Raw genomic sequence first — 17,530 nt, 5'->3', positions numbered from 1 at the left:
ATGGGTAATGAGCAGTATCTTACCATGACATCTATAATGACATTTACATTTATTTCATGCTGTATTTCCTTGACCTTATTTTTCCCTATAACCTGCTAAGACTGTTTAGCTGTGTACTGCCTAATCTTTCTGCTATTATTGTTTATTCTAGCAGCTATACCGTATATATACTTTCATATAGGCACTAAGTGATATACACAGTATTTATATACCTATAGTACATTCTTATGTGCCTCATTGTCATAACATTGTTTGACATTGCTTGTTTTATAGAACATTGTAAACTGTATCTTCCTCCTGGCATACTTAGCCAATATGTATAGCTAACATTGAAGTTTGCATTGATCTGTGTACATGTCCAGCAATATGTACTCATCACCAGTAACTTAGGCTGGGTTCACACTGCGTTTTTGCAATCCGTTTTTTTCATCCGTTTTTTGCAAAAAAAAACGGATGAAAAAAACGGATGCATTCGTGTGCATCCGTTTTTCCATTGACTTCCATTGTAAAAAAAACCGGACCAAAACGGATCCGGTTTTTTTTGACGGACGCAAAAACATAGCTGACACTATTTTTGTGTCCGTTAAAAAAAATTGATTCATTTTTTTACAATGGAAGTCAATGGAAAAACGGATCAAAACGGATGCACACAAATGCATCCGTCTTTTTCATCCGTTTTTTGCAAAAAAACGGATGAAAAAAACGGATTGCAAAAACGCAGTGTGAACCCAGCCTTACACAGTAGTTTCTGTTGTACACCACCCACAAAGCGTATAGTGCCATAGATGCTTTGAAAATGGACTAGAGTCCCCTGCTTCACTTACTGAACAGTAAGCCAGTGATGCTACATGCGCAACTGGCTTATTGTTACTAGATCTGAGCCTGACCCAGGGAGTCTGTGCAGCTGTTCAGAAGTAAGTTGGTGTTGCTTTATACATTGTCGTATTACCTTTTAGGCTATGTTCACACTACATATTTTTTCATAAAACTACGGCCGTTGTTGCACAGTGCAACAACGGCCGTGATTATTACGAAAAAATATGTTACCTTGCCGTGTATGGGATCCTGACCGGAGCGTATCCACATTGTATACACTCCGGCCGGGATCCCCAGCGGCACCGCAAACAACTGACATGTCAGAAAACCCTGTCATTGCACACTATGGAGCGAGCGGCTCTGGCCGCACTCTCCATATTGTGCAGTGGGGAGTTCTGATGCGGGCGCGCGCATCTGAACTATGCGGCCCGAAAGATCATCTGGCCGGTACTGCAGTACTGTCCGGGATGATCATTTCAGACTCACGGCTCACGGAACGGCCAGTCTCTTACTGTGTATGAACATAGCCTCAAAGTGTAATTGTCATTTAATTTTTTTTTACAGAAATAAATAGTATAAGCAATTTAAAGAAACTCTGTGATAGTGTTTTTTTAGGCCAAAAAAAGCCTATTTCTGTACTCAAAAAGCTGTGCATTATCAGGCAAAGTCATCTTCATTACAGAGAAGCGCAGTGAAGACTGGTTTGCTGAGTCCATTATAACCCATGGAGAGGGAAGGGGTCGAGGGGGATGAGTGAGCAAGGAGAGCAGAGAAGCAGCTGTACAGTTTGGAGACTGTCTGGGCAGATAAAACACTGGATTCACAGGTCAGAAAAGTCAGTGCTGGTCTGGGAACTTGGTGAGAGAAGATTGCAGGATCTTGTGCTGTGCAGGGCTGCCTTTTCTTCTCTCCATGCTCACTTACCCCCTCAACCCCTCCCGTCTCCATAGATCAAAATAGACAGAGAAGTCCTGCTTCTTCTAAAGTGAGGGGGGAGGTGGGAAAACAACTTTTTGAGTACAGAAGGAAACTCTTTTGCTTAAAAAACCTTTTACAGAGTTTTTTTTAAATCGCTTGTACTATTGATACTTAATGGTTTCTGAAAAATTTAAATGACAGTTTCGCTTTAATATTCCCTGGGCCTGATGCTCCCAGCTCCCCGCTCCCAGCCCTCATCCTAGAGGGCTAACTTCTATTGGCTTACTGCTCATTCAGGCAAGTCGTGTAGGTAACAGGAACAGTGGTCCCTGCTAAATGCATAGGCCACTATGGAAAGTTAGCAAGCAGCACAGACCCCCATTAAGAAAGGTGTCCCTGCTTCTTATAAAGCACACTTTGCTGATAGTATAGCCTACTTTGCAGTAGATACACTGGCAATTTCTGGACCATCGTTATGCAATACAATTATATACTGTTATTATAATATTTTTACAGATCAAGCTCTGTAACCCAGGACCGGGAGGACTGAAAAGTCAGAGGACAAGCTGCAATCACGTATGATCTGTGTGGTATTGTTTTCCATATCTTTCTTATATGAAATAATAACTACTAATATGGACTTTGAGCCCAGATGGGAAGTATGACTAAAAAAAACATAATGGCATCCTTTCATCCCGTGCGTGCTTCTTTTTATATATGGGTTGTGGACAATTAGTCCTTTTATTGAGCGACGGATCACAGCCAGCCGGCAGGCACCATAGTAAAGAATAGAATTTGTTAATACGGTGAAACTAGTGTTTAAGAGCAGGGATGATAGACCCTCAGTCCATTCTGCATGAGGCCTCTGAGGCTGCGGGGCACCGGAGATCAGACCAGGGGTGTTACTAGCATCAGCATTTGGGGTACAAGCTGTAAGCTTCCCACTCTATCAGTCACACTCACAGGCTGCACTCGCTTCATACCTGCAATATGTGGGCCGCCACCAAGACACATTTACTGCACTGACCGTATCGATGATATGAAGTCATCCCACCTGCAAGCCCAAAGAGAGGAACAATAGCTGCACTCAACAATGGAGCAGAAGAACTAGGTATTCAGGGTTTTTTTCTCTTTGGCCTATTCGGGCATAATCACAGTATGGCGGCACCGTATACACTATTTAGGGGGACATTTATTAAGGCAGGCGTTTTTTGCGCCAGGCTTAAAAATGTTCCTGCAGCACCTACAGTATGCTGATTTATTTAGAGGCGCACCAGTGTGTGCACAAAAGAAACCTACGCCAGCTCAGAGCGCAGAGCTTTTTCTGCAAGAAAAATGATAAATTAAGCGCACCTAGAGTCCGCGACCCCCGTTCCAACCCCTCCCCGCCCCCCTGGCGAAACTTGCGGAAAATGGGCAGATGCAAAAATGTATTCGCAAAACGGCCATTCTGCCGAAAAAATGCATCTTTTTGGAATGATAAATGTCCCCCTTAATGTATACAGGCACACTATTACTGTATGGGGGCACAGGGGACACTATTACTGTATGGTGGCACAGGGGACACTATTACAGTATGGGGCCACAGAAGATACTTACTGTTTGGGGACACTATTACTGTAAAGGGGACACTATTACTGTAGAGTCTCAGAAGATACTTACTATTTAAGGAGACTATTACAGTATTAGGGCACAAGGGGCACCATTACAGCATTGGGCAATACTGTATGGGAGCATAGTGGGCACTATTACTGTGGGAGGGCACAAGGGACATGCACAGTATGGAGGCACAGGGGGTATTACTACTGTATGGGGGAACCTGAGGGCATTAGTACTGTATGGAGACACAGGGAGCATTATTACTGCATGGGGAACCGGGGGCTTATTGCTGTATGGGGGCACAGGGGACACTATTACAGTTGGGGGGTACTATTACTGTATGGGGGCACAGGGGACATTATGACTGTTTGGAGGCCCTATTACTGTATAGGGGTCATGATACACTTACTGTATGGGAGAACAGGGGACACTATTACTGTTTGGCGGCACAGGGGACACTATGACTGTTTAGGGCGCACTTACAGCACTGGGCAAAGGGTGGGCTATTACTGTATGGGGCAAAGGGGTACTATTACAGTATGGGGACACTGGGGGCATTATACCGGTAACTAATTTTTCTATCTGCAGGCCATCTACCATGCCAAGTTTGAGACCCCTGTTCTAGAGGGATGGTCTTCCCAACAAAGTTGTCCAATGTGCATAATATTTGGTGAAACAATAAATCAGTCACAGGACACCTGGTCTATATAAGGGAGTGGGCTTCTCAAAGAGGTGGTCTTATAAGGAGGTTTGACTGTATATCTGTGTGGGGAGCTCTGTACTAACTTGGTAAATGATACAATTTCAGCTGCCTGAAGCCTCCTCTAGGGGGAGCTAATTGTATGTGGTATTACGGATCATCTGTTCTTCAGACTTTTAATAAATGACAAAATCTGTATATAGGTAGCCCTAGCTAGTGGCAGATGGAGCTAACCTTTACTATAGTGTCAGGGCAAACAGGGCCAGCGGATTAGTGGCAAGCCCATTCCCATTGCATATCTCTATGCTAGAAACAACACTGACAATCCAACATCCAAAGCAGAAACAGCGCCACTCTTGTCCTCAGTATGTGTGTGGTATTGCAGCCTGATTCTCTCCTTATGGCAGATATCAGGGGTGCACTTCTTTATATAAAAAGAATCTTTCATTTAGGAGTGAATATGAATTTTAGCAGAAGGTTGCGCTCCCTCCTCCACCCTCGCATCGCCCCCCTTCCCTTGCACAGTTACTTCACCCAGACACCAGTTAAACCTGTTTGTGTCACTCCTAGGTGCCAAAGCGCACATGGTTGTGATTGTATTTTATTCTGTTATGACCAAGTGAGATATAAAAGGAAGTGACACTGGGAAAAACCCTGATTGGCTGCTCACTCCTCAATGCTGTGTCTGCCACAAATATTAACAATGCAAACTGTGTCTGGGTTATAGTGTACGTGTGCGAGTGTGTGGTGCTATTTCATCTGCACTTATCTTCTGTCTGTGACAGGTGTAGCAGTGCCAGGGATATCTGTGGATGAGACTCAATTCACACCTGCCAGCAGGTAAGCTCTTCTCTCTCTGCTACTTTTCTAATGTCATATTTTAGAATTTTCACTATCTATAATAATATAGAGATGTAGCAGAGCTGAAACGATCATCATCAAAGATAATAATGTGAATTAGGAAAATGCAGTACAGTCATTATATATATATATATATATATATAATTTTTTATTTATTTTTGCACATGTAGAACTATTACTATTGAGTTTGTCTTTCAGCTCAGTGGCGCTGTTTGGTCATGATAACTCTCTTGGTTTACCTAATATAATAGATAATGTACACACTATGATATTCCCATGAGTTGTGCCACAGAACAAACTCAATGCTGCTATATCTAAAATACTTTTTAAGAAGTTAAGCTGTTTAACTTTTAAATGCAGTCCTATCTATAAATCTAATATATATATATCTATATATATATATATATATATATATATGTAGCAGAGCTGAACTTGTCATTGATACTTTTCTTGCACCGTGATAACTTTTTGAGCTGAGACAATACATCCGCCTCCCATTCAGATCCACCAAGAACGGCTCATGATATCACCATGGGGTTCAGCGAGAGGACAAACTGAACTCTTTTTAGTATGACAAAGTCAGCTCTGCTACATCTCTACAAAGTATTTATCCAATTCATTTTTTATCATTTTGGAAATGTTTCAGTGGTAAGAAACCTAAAAATTCAATATATGGAGACGATTTATGGCCAGGCTTTCCTTACTGCCCTACTTAGTATATGAATACAGCATGGTTTATTGGTGCCCCCATGTTACCGAAACCCTAATACTTCTGAAACTTTATAACAATAAGCAGAATTGTGTGTAGGTGACACTTATATAGCTGACACCTGGCACCAGAATAACGTCTCTTGATGCCAGTGACCTTCACTTTCAGCTGTATCTGTATCCACCGATGCCCCTGCTATCTGCCAACACCCCTGGGGACCATAGTAAGGACTGTCTAGGTAGGAAAGTCCCATGTCACCTCTTAGGACATACTGAGTCCTGATGACAACCATTCTACTCTATGACTAGAGTCTACTCTATGACTTGTGAAGTTCAGCTCTGGAGGATTGCAGGAACGTTACTGTCACTTTAAAAAAGAAAACTTTTCTTGACATGCCACCGCTCTATGGAGTCAAACAGAGCAGTGAACCAGGGAGAGAAGCGTTCAGCCACATGTCTAAGCACCCAGTCCCTCATCTTTCAAAGCCTAAGACATGAGCGACCTCAAAAGTTATATGTGACACATCGGTTCCTCTAATGCAAAGTGCAGACTAGAAGACCCTCTAACCTGGCTGCTACTATAACATATCCCCCAATCATACATGTATTCTTGTTGATTCTTCGTCGGCATCTGTAGTACAATGTATGTGACCTAGAGGTGGCCAGTTGACTTTTTTTATTTTATTTTATTTTATTTATTTTTATTTTTTTTGCTTGTAAAATCTTTTATGTACTTTGCTATCCCCCTCCCCTTAAAAAATTAAATTAAATTAAACCTCAGCTTTGAGAAATATTTGGAAATACATTTAACATTACCTGATTTGTTATGTTTATATGATTATTTGTACTTTATTATTTCATACTTTAAAAAACAGAATGAAAAAGAGCATAAAACAAACATTTATAATATATATATATATATATATATATATATATATATATATATATATATATATATATATATATATATTCTCAGCAAACCCTGTAGTATTATGTATATATACAATATATCCCAGATAGAACCATGAGTAGGGTTGCCATCCAGATGCCAGATCCATTTTTTTAAATTATTATTTATTTAGTGTTTTTTAAAGGGGGAAGGAAGATTCTTTTTCTGGATTTGTCTCCTAATAGCATAAATAAATAAACAAACAAACAAACAGACAGACAGGTAACATTTTAATACATTGAAATGAGTCTTTGTTTATTTATTAGATTTATACATTTTCATTTATTTTTGTTATTATATCTAGTAACAATTAAAGGGATATTACATATGTAAATTCTTTTTATTTTGGAAAAACTGACTTTTTAATCAATTATTTGAGTTTTACAATAATGATTTGTTACTATGAGGGTCAAGAAAAACAGATCGCTGATCTCAGGGAGACCAGCCAGAGATAACACTGCCGGCTGCTAGCAAAAGCGCTCAATGCAGTGAAATCCTAGGTGCATTGCCCCCTGGGAAACATGGATATGCAAAAGAAGAGCCTGTGTAGCCTCATCAAAGAGTCTCGAAACACAGGACTAGCCAGATATCCCTCCGGGTAGGACCCAGCCAAGGGCGGCTCCTGTAAGGAAACCACCAAAACCACCATATTAAGTGGCCCTATAAGTCAACCTAATGACAAGGGAAAAACCAAGGCCAGGTATCCATCCACATACAGCTCTTTAAAGAGTCTCGAAACACAACATTAGCCAGATATCCCTCCGGGAAGTCATTACATTGATTTATAGGGCCACTTAATATTGTGGTTTTGGTGGTTTCCCTACAGTAGCCACCCCTTGGCTGGGTCCTTCCCGGAGGGATATCTGGCTAGTCCTGTTTCGAGACTCTTCAATGAGGCTCCACAGGCTCTTCTTTGGCATATTCATGTTTCCCAGGGGGCAATGCACCTAGGATTTCACTGCATTGAGCGCTTTCACTAGCAGCTGACAGTGTTATCGTTTGGCTGGTCTTCCTGAGATCAGCGATCTGTTTCTCTTATGGTTCTACTAGGCATTGCTCCCACCTAACCAGAATCCTGCTCCACACTGATGAGGGGCAACACCCTGAAATAGCTGTATGTGGATGGATACCTAGCCTTGGTTTTTCCCTTATCATTACATTGACTTAAAGGGCCACTTCATATGGTGGTTTTGGTAGTTTCCTTACAGGAGCCACCCCTTGGCTGGGTCCTTCCCGGAGGGATATCTGGCTAGTCCTGTATTTTGAGATTCTTTGATGAGGCTCCACAGGCTCCTCTTTTGCTTATTATGAGGATTAGACTACCTATACAACTGCTGGTGTATGTAAAAAGCACAGGCAGCTATGGCCAGGCTACAGGTAGCAGGCATCTTATGAGGACTTCACACAACTAAGTTGTGAGCTTCTTTTTTGAATCAAAAACTTACTTGGAATCACCATCCCTAATAAGTCTATGGAGGTTTAAAGGGAGCCCCAATTCCTTATGGGACAGGATGCTACCCCATGCAGTTAGTTGAGTCTAGTGGTTGTGCCTTTGACCAAATATATATATATATATATATATATATATATATATATATATATATAGAGTTGGTCATATATTTTAGATGTGTCCCAAATAGCTGTCTCACCCAATGCTCCATATGCATGCACGCTCCTCTTGGTTAAGCGTGCATGTACTCTGAACCACTGCTAGAAGTATCAATTGCTTCCAATGGAAACATTTCAGTGCTCCCCTCTACAATTATAGTCGATCAATGAGGGTCTAATATGTCTAATATCTCCATAGGGGGAGGGGGTAGGAGTGTAATATGGGGGGGGTCACTATATAATATGGGAAGAAGATGAGTCATGATGCAAACGCCACACATCTCAGGGCCAAATGACAGAGTCGGCTCTGCTACATCCATACATATGTATACAGTGTACAGTATAGAATATTAATGAAGATGGAAAACACTGGATATTCCGCTGTTGTGTCATCATTGCAAGTCCACATTCTCCAGGGACTAAACAGCCAGGAAAGTCCATTATTTTCTATGACATAAGAGGGTCAATGTACCTAGATATAAGGGAAGTATGGGGCGCTAGGTCCGTAATCTAAATTAGTCGCATAAAAACGGGTATTCCCATCTCCGGAATGGTAATATTCCTGAACAATTAATGGAGATTCAACCAATGGGATCATGGAAGTTTCATAGAAGTATCATGGAATTGTGGAATAGGTTCCAGCAGTCGGACCAGTCTGACATTCCATCAAAGTAAATATTCGTAATGGCATTCCTATGGTATAATAATGCGGTAAAGGTGGTTAGCGCCACATCTGTTCATGTCTGGTATTGCAGCAATGTTAATGGGGTTGAGCTGCAGTACCACAGATGACCTGGGGACAAGGGTGGCGCTGTTTTTGTAAGAAAGGGGCCCGGTTTTGTTCACCTTCCCTCCTTCTGGATTTTTAAAATTTCACTAACAGTTTATTGTGACTTTAATACTTTAAGATTAAAAAAAAATTGAATATTTGAATAGTTTGAATAATAAATTGAACAGTTACCATAGCAACCAACTGTTACGACAAACGATTTATATATATATTAAAAAAAAACGGCCCATGTTGCCATAGAAACAGACTTTAGAATGATTTTTTAAACTCATTTTTGGGACCTCTCCTGGTGGAGCCTTGGCAACAATTTCCGGTGGGAGAAACCACAACGAGAAAACTTCTGCTAATAAAATTATCTAAATTTGGCCAAAGACTAAAAAAAATGTTATGCTATGTAAGCAAAGTAATTTTATATTTTTAATTTTTTTTTTAAATTGGAATCTCTTGTCAGCCATGTTTTGCAAGTTTTGATTGACATTGTAGACGATGGAGAATGAGGGCAACAATTGATCTTATGCCTATGGGAATGATCCCCATGCCAGATGAGCTTGGGATAGTTCAGATCCTCAATCCGGGTAGGAGGACATAACTATAGATGAGATTTGTTTCAGGTTCCAAGTGGCCAATCGGATTGTCAGATTTTTTCTTATTGAAATTTTGATTTGGAAGTGACGATTACTGTGTGATTGTCCATACTAAACATATACAGGAGCAGGGACTCCTGTCAATGACAGGTGTTCCTGCTCCTGTACAGCACATACAATTTATACAGCAAAAACAAATCAGATTTTTTGTGAAATTCTGACCAAGTCTGATTCATGCCAAATCAGTCATCTAGACATCACACGGGCCATTCCTCACACTGGACATTGTTTGTACTGGCAGAAGCCTGGGTTCTCTATTCTTCCTTTTCAACCCAGGCCTTATCCTTTGGCAGGATCCCCAGACTTCAGACCTCTAATACACTTGGAACAGATATCACTGATACATTTCTAGGGAAATACTGGCTATTATATTATATACCGAGGGAACAGGAGATCAGCTACATTTAGCATTGGCTGTCTGAGGCTCATGTTACATTTATGGCCCGAAAGTAAGAAAAGTCAATGCTAAACCTGACCATGTACTTCAAAGGGCTGTCTCTGCCAATACCGTACGCTCTCCAGGCTTCTGCTGTACAGAGTGATCGCTGCTCTGGAGTATAATACAGGATGTAACTCAGGACCAGTAATGTAATGTATATACACAGTGACCTGACCAGCAGAATAGTGAGTGCAGCTCTGGAGTATAATATAGGATGTAACTCAGGATCAGTACAGGATAAGTAGTGTAATGTATGTACATAGTGACCTCACCAGCAGAATAGTGAGTGCAGCTCGGGAGTATAATATAGGATGTAACTCAGGATCAGTACAGGATAAGTAGTGTAATGTATGTACATAGTGACCTCACCAGCAGAATAGTGAGTGCAGCTCTGGAGTATAATACTGGACCAGTAATGTAACATATGTACACAGTGACCCCACCAGCAGAATAGTGAGTGCAGCTCTGAAGTATAATACAGGATGTAATGCAGTATAAGCAATGGATGTACACAGTGACTCATCTCTTTATGTGAAATATATATATATATATATATATATATATATATATATATATATATATATATCAATGATACAATGATATAGTATGTTCCTTTCGTTTTACCCTGTTATCTTCTCTGGCTTTGTAGGATGTACTGACTGTATTATCATAATCACCCTATATAACCTAATAATAGCCCTAAAATCACCCTCCCACCCTATATAACCCTATGAGCGGCCCATAAACCTGCATACTTACATGGATAAGCAATTATTCATACTAGTATCAGATTAATCCCTAATGTTCAGTATAGGATTGCCCAAGCAGCAGCCGTTGTGCCGTCCTTACACTACGGCCACTTTATGATGCATTTTATAGGTTATTGGAGTTTATAGAGTTTCGGCGCCATTGTTTACAGTAGCCGGACGAACAGACTATATCCAAGTCTATGACCTCATCTTTAGGTGTGAATGTTCTTTTTAAAGAGTCGAGTGTTTGCTCGGTGTTACTGATTAATCCTCGGGTTGTGAAATTCACCATTAGGTAGAATTGTGATAGTTGGATTAAGGCAGGAGGAGCCCTGTTGAGTGAACCCTATAACAATAGCCTTGATAAACAATGCCTGTCCAGGTGCCGGTAAACTGCATTACCCAGCATGCTTAGCAGCACATAACTTGTAGTCCATAGTATATGAACTGATCTTTTTTGGCTATAGGTGGTGTCAGGTATTGTAGATTTGCCCCATTCACTTGAATGTGATTAAGCTGCAGTACCTGACATGACCTGTTGACTAGAGTGGCTCATTCCATGTGGGAGACATTCTCTCTAAATACTCACCTCTCTTCATGCCTACTGGGAGGTGAAGGAGAGAAGCTGCAGAGTCTGGTCTGGGGTCAGTATTAGTCTATAGGGTCTGATCTAAGGTATGTACTAGTTTATAGGGTCTAGTCTGGGGTCTGTACTAGTTTAGGAGGTCTGGTCTGGGGTCTTTATTAGTTTACAGGGAGTGGTCTGGGGTCTGGATTAATTTGCGGTGTCTGGTTTCCAATAATAAGAGGTCTGGTATGGGGCTGCATTAGTCTATGGGGATCTGTTTTGGGTCTGTAATAGTTTAAGGGGTCTGGTCTGGGGTCTGTATTAGTTTAGGGGATCTGGTCTGGGGTCTGTATTAGTTTAGGGGATCTGGTCTGGGGTCTATATTTGTTTAGAGGTTCTTGTCTGGGGTCTGTATTAGTTTAGGGGATCTGGTCTGGGGTGTGTATTAGTTTAGGGGATCTGATCTGTATTAATTTAGGGGATCTTGTCCGGGGGTCTTTATTAGTTTAGGGGATCTGGTCTGGAGTCTGTATTAGTTTTGGGATCTGGTCTGGGGTCTGAATTAGTTTTGGGGATCTGTTCTGGGGTCTGTATTAGTTTAGGGGATCTGGTCTGGGGTCTGTATTAGTTTAGGGGATCTGGTCTGGGGTCTGTATGAGTTTAGGGGATCTGATCTGTATTAGTTTAGGGGATCTGGTCTGGGGTCTGTATTAGTTTAGGGGATCTGATCTGGGGTCTGTATTAGTTTAGGGGATCTGGTCTGGGGTCTGTATGAGTTTAGGGGATCTGATCTGTATTAGTTTAGGGGATCTGGTCTGGGGTCTGTATTAGTTTAGGGGATCTGGTCTGGGGTCTGTATTAGTTTAGGGGATCTGATCTGGGGTCTGTATTTAGGGGATCTGATCTGTATTAGTTTAGGGGATCTGGTCTGGGGTCTGTATTAGTTTAGGGGATCTGGTCTGGGGTCTGTGTTAGTTTAGGGCATCTGGTCTGGGGTCTGTATTAGTATAGGGGATCTGGTCTGGTGTCTGTATTAGTTTAGGGGATCTGGTCTGGGGTCTGTGTTAGTTTAGGGCATCTGGTCTGGGGTCTGTATTAGTTTAGGGGATCTGGTCTGGGGTCTGTATTAGTTTAGGAGATCTGGTCTGGGGTCTGTATCAGTTTAGGGGATCTGGTCTGGGGTCTGTATTAGTTTAGGGGATCTGGTCTGGGGTCTATATTTGTTTAGAGGTTCTTGTCTGGGGTCTGTATTAGTTTAGGGGATCTGGTCTGGGGTGTGTATTAGTTTAGGGGATCTGATCTGTATTAATTTAGGGGATCTTGTCCGGGGGTCTTTATTAGTTTAGGGGATCTGGTCTGGAGTCTGTATTAGTTTTGGGATCTGGTCTGGGGTCTGAATTAGTTTTGGGGATCTGGTCTGGGGTCTGTATTAGTTTAGGGGATCTGGTCTGGGGTCTGTATTAGTTTAGGGGATCTGGTCTGGGGTCTGTATGAGTTTAGGGGATCTGATCTGTATTAGTTTAGGGGATCTGGTCTGGGGTCTGTATTAGTTTAGGGGATCTGATCTGGGGTCTGTATTAGTTTAGGGGATCTGGTCTGGGGTCTGTATGAGTTTAGGGGATCTGATCTGTATTAGTTTAGGGGATCTGGTCTGGGGTCTGTATTAGTTTAGGGGATCTGGTCTGGGGTCTGTATTAGTTTAGGGGATCTGATCTGGGGTCTGTATTTAGGGGATCTGATCTGTATTAGTTTAGGGGATCTGGTCTGGGGTCTGTATTAGTTTAGGGGATCTGGTCTGGGGTCTGTGTTAGTTTAGGGCATCTGGTCTGGGGTCTGTATTAGTATAGGGGATCTGGTCTGGTGTCTGTATTAGTTTAGGGGATCTGGTCTGGGGTCTGTGTTAGTTTAGGGCATCTGGTCTGGGGTCTGTATTAGTTTAGGGGATCTGGTCTGGGGTCTGTATTAGTTTAGGGGATCTGATCTGTATTAGTTTAGGAGATCTGGTCTGGGTTCTGTATCAGTTTAGGGGATCTGGTCTGGGGTCTGTATTAGTTTAGGGGATCTGATCTGTATTAGTTTAGGAGATCTGGTCTGGGGTCTGTATCAGTTTAGGAGATCTGGTCTGGGGTCTGTATTAGTTTAGGGGATCTGGTCTAGGGTCTGTATCAGTTTAGGCTATCTGGTCTGGGGTCTGTATTAGTTTAGGGGATCTGGTCTGGGGTCTGTATTAGTTTAGGGGATTTGATCTGTATTAGTTTAGGGGATCTGGTCTGGGGTCTGTATTAGTTTAGGCAATCTGGTATGGGGTCTGTGTTAGTTTAGGGCATCTGGTCTGGGGTCTGTATTAGTATAGGGGATCTGGTCTGGGGTCTGTATTAGTTTAGGGGATCTGGTCTGGGGTCTGTATCAGTTTAGGCTATCTGGTCTGGGGTCTGTATTAGTTTAGGGGATCTGGTCTGGGGTCTGTATCAGTTTAGGCTATCTGGTCTGGGGTCTGTATTAGTTAAGAGAATCTGATCTGGGGTCTATATTAGTTTACAGGGTCTATATAAGTTAAAGAGGTCCGGTTCTGTTTTCATTTAGAGAGTCTTGTCTGGAGTCTGTATCTGGCATCTCGTTTGATGTCTGTATTATTTATGGGGTCTAGTCCATATTTTTATTAGTTTATGGGATCTGAGGTTTGAACTAGTTAAAAAAAATCAGGTCGCAAGATTTGTATTAGTTTAAAAGGTTTTGTCTGGAGTCCCTATTAGTTTACAGTGTTTGGTCTGGGGTCTTTACTAGTTTTAATGATCGGCTCTAGGTTCTATGTTAGGCTAGAGGGTCTGGTCTATGGTATGTATTAGTTTACATGTTTTGGCCTATGGTCTGTATTAGTTTTATAGGTCTGGTCTGGGGTGTGTATAAGTTTAGGGGTCGGGTCTATATTAGTATGCGGGGTCTAGTTTGGGAACTGTATTAACTGTCCATACACAGCTGAACCCACTGATAAATGATAGCAGTAAGTAGAATTAGATATGTTAAATTCCGACAACCTAATCTTTTTGTTTTTGGGGAAATAAGCCACCACCAGAGGAGCCTGGCAGCAGCTTCCCCCCCCCCCTCCCATTCATATGTCTTGGTCCTGGAGAGATAGATGTTATATGTTTGGCTGTTGGCTGAATATACTTTAAGAGATAGATGAACGGAGCTATATCCACTATTTGTGGTTTAAAAGGATAGTTTGGCGAAGTGTCCTACTTAAAGGAAATAGGATAACATTTTAGGTGCCATTTCACACATCCCTTTTAAGAATTTCCCTGAGATCCCTTTTCAAAAGTTGCCATGGTTGCAAAATAAGATATCCCATTGATCATGTGACTGGCGATGATTCCAAAAATTTTCAAATTCTAAAATGTTGACACGTGGAGGCCAACCCCCTCCCCCAGATAAGACAGGGCATTAAAACATCGGTCATTGACCTATATAATGTATCCAAGGAAGGTGATTACTTAAGAGTCAGAGTAGTCTGGTCGAGCAAATGTAGATGGGGGATTCCTGAAGAAAGCAATGAGTTGTAATCTGCGTTGTGTGGAAATATTTACCGGGATGCCAGAGACTCGACAGAATTTAGGTCTAATGAATGAAGACAGGGAACCTGAGAATAGACAGGGGATGTTGAAATACTCCTGTGTCAGCCGCAGCCAGACAGGAAGTTGTGTAGTGGACGTAACACTAAGTAGTAGTGTGAAAGCCTGAGTTACCCTCAAAAAATTCCCCAACCTTTTGTTTGGCATATCCAAAGAGAAGATGGAGTTTGATGACGGATCTCAAAGCTTCTTTCCCAACCTAGCTGCCATGTTCGGCCATTGAAGCTTGGTTTTGTTAAATATTTTGGCTTTAGGAGTCTAGTGGGCGGTCCTTATCATTGATTATATGAATTTAGATACAAGAATAACTGTCAGTTCCTGATTAGGACCACCCCCTGGACTCCTAAGCCCGGAGTCAGCAGAAATTTAGGTTCTGAATAATTTCCTACAACTTATATATCAATCTACTCAGAAAATCCTGTTCTATATAATCCTGTCCGATCCTACTGCACGTTCTGTAAGACAGGTTTCCTTTAAACCCCATTGACATCGCTTTTTTTAAATTTTTTAATAAAGGAGAAAATCTTTAAAATAAATCTCCCTTGGGGTACCCTCAAAACAACTCCATCCTTATAGTAATCGTACTAGCTGTATTTTGGGGAGACCCCAAAAACTAGAATAATTTTTAGCTCATTGATTTTTATGGTTACCATGCAATACCTTTTTCCCCCTGTGGGGGCACTGTAGGAGAACTGGACATGGATCGCTAATTACAATTGTCTTAATCTCAAGGCGGCCTATCAGAAGTATGGGCAAATTCCTGAATATTCTATTGTTCATTCTTTAAATTCCCACGTAAAACCATAAAGTTAAAAAAAAAAAATTGTAATGTTATGCTGCAGTAAACCGTCTAAATTTAGCATGAAAAGATTCTTCGCAGGGTTTTACAGTGATGTGTGTTATAAAACGTGGTAAAGGAATGTGTCAATATAAGTTACTGTATATTATCATTGCTAACGTACAGTATACCTGGGATTTTATCGTGTTTTACAGTAATTTTTTTTGTGTGTTTTTCCTGCTGTAGACTAAATGTATTTTTTCAACATGAAGAGTAAGGTCACTCTTGGGTTTGGGTTCAGCGGCAACCCAAAAGCTCTGCATTTGACTCATGGTGGCTGCAGAAGTTGAATAGAGCCCTATGGCAGGGGGACCCAACAACTTTTAGTGAAGGTCCACTTGCCGGGGTCTATTGTCAGGTGAAGGTCCGAGCTGAAAATCAGTAGGAAACGTGTTTTGTTACTTTTTACAAACGTTGTTGAACTATTTATATACAGAATTGATGCTTATTAGCGGGAAAACTGGCATTTTTTCTCTCTCACCAGCCCTTTGAAATTAGGTACAAAGGGGGTGAATGCCCACAGTTGTATAGAACCCCCTTGTTGTTCCCACAGTAGTATATAGCCCCCCTGTGCACTCCCCCAGTAGTATATAGCCCCCATATGCACTCCCCCAGTAGTATATAGCCCCCTGTGCGCTCCCCCAGTAGTATATAGCCCCCCTGTGCGCTCCTTCAGTAGTATATAGCCCCCTGTGCTCTCCCCCATTAGTATACAGACCCCTGTGTGCTCCCCCAGTAGTATATAGCCCCCCTGTGCGCTCCCCCAGTAGTATATAGCCCCCTGTGCGCTCCCCCAGTACTATACAGACCCCCGCTTTGTGCTCCCCAGTAGTATATAGCCCCCTGTGTGCTCCCCCTCCCATATAGCCCAGCTGTGCGCTTCCCCAGTAGTATATAGACCCTCGCTTTGTGCTCCTCAGTAGTATATAGCCCCTGTGCGCTTCCCCTTCCATATAGCATAGAACATTAAAATCACAAACACTCCCACTCTGTCAGTTCTGCTTCACAGTAAGTATGAATGCTTGTTATGAGCGCTCATAGTTACTGTGCAGTGCGCAGCTCAGTATACAGGTATATTGAGCTGCAGCAGGGGTCCGGACAGCTTGCTCTAGGGAGTCCTGAAAAACATGGATCCAGCCATAGGTTTCAGGCCGTATCCATGTTTTCCTGGCAGCCCTAGAGCGGCATCCAACCTCTCCAGACGCTGGAGTCAAATGCAGAACTTTCAGGTTCAAACGAATATTGCCAAACCTGAACTTTTGTCAAGTTCACTCAATACTAAACATGAGCACTTTCAGCTTTATTACATAATATCCTACAGGTTATTCTCTTTATTTCTATTTAAGAAGAACCAGAGTTTCTCAGGAAAACCTTGTGGTTCTTTGTGGACTGTTCTACTCTGAACGTAGCAGACTGTGACACTTCTATATCTCATGTCCTGCCCTTCTGTATCTCATGTCCTCACATAGCGAAACCCTCAGACTGTGAAAAAACTTGTATCTCTTCTTTGGAATGGATTCCGTGTACTTAGCTAAAGATATTTCTAAAGAAACAATTTGATGTTTTATCAGGCATAATGTAAATTTAACTCAGCTGAACTTCTGCAAAACAGATTTTATCTCCGGACGTGCACTTGATGCAGCAATTTACAGGCCATTGCCGGTGCGGAGAACTCTGTTTGCCGTGGGTTTAGCTATTTACATTGTGCTTTAGT

The 17,530-nt window shown here is 41.8% G+C and overlaps 1 protein-coding gene across 5 annotated transcripts in view; it reads left to right on the top strand.

Annotated features, from left to right (window-relative positions):
* EHF (ETS homologous factor) overlaps positions 1–17,530 on the top strand; it is a 60,607-nt gene that overhangs the window by 19,637 nt on the left and 23,440 nt on the right. For 2 of the 5 annotated variants that reach the window (XM_069965165.1, XM_069965167.1), the window contains exons 2-3: positions 2,251–2,310; positions 4,819–4,873. The gene's annotated coding sequence lies outside the window, so the exon portion shown is untranslated. Of the gene's footprint in view, positions 1–2,250; positions 2,325–4,730; positions 4,874–17,530 lie in introns of those variants that run through there. The other 3 variants (XM_069965166.1, XM_069965168.1, XM_069965164.1) reach the window with 3 other exon arrangements.

This window comes from Dendropsophus ebraccatus, chromosome 4 (genome assembly GCF_027789765.1).
Source record: "Dendropsophus ebraccatus isolate aDenEbr1 chromosome 4, aDenEbr1.pat, whole genome shotgun sequence".
In the NCBI taxonomy this organism is placed as follows: Eukaryota; Metazoa; Chordata; class Amphibia; order Anura; family Hylidae; genus Dendropsophus; species Dendropsophus ebraccatus.
The sequence above is the reverse complement of the archived record's forward strand: the minus strand, read 5'-3'. Positions and strand labels throughout refer to the sequence as shown.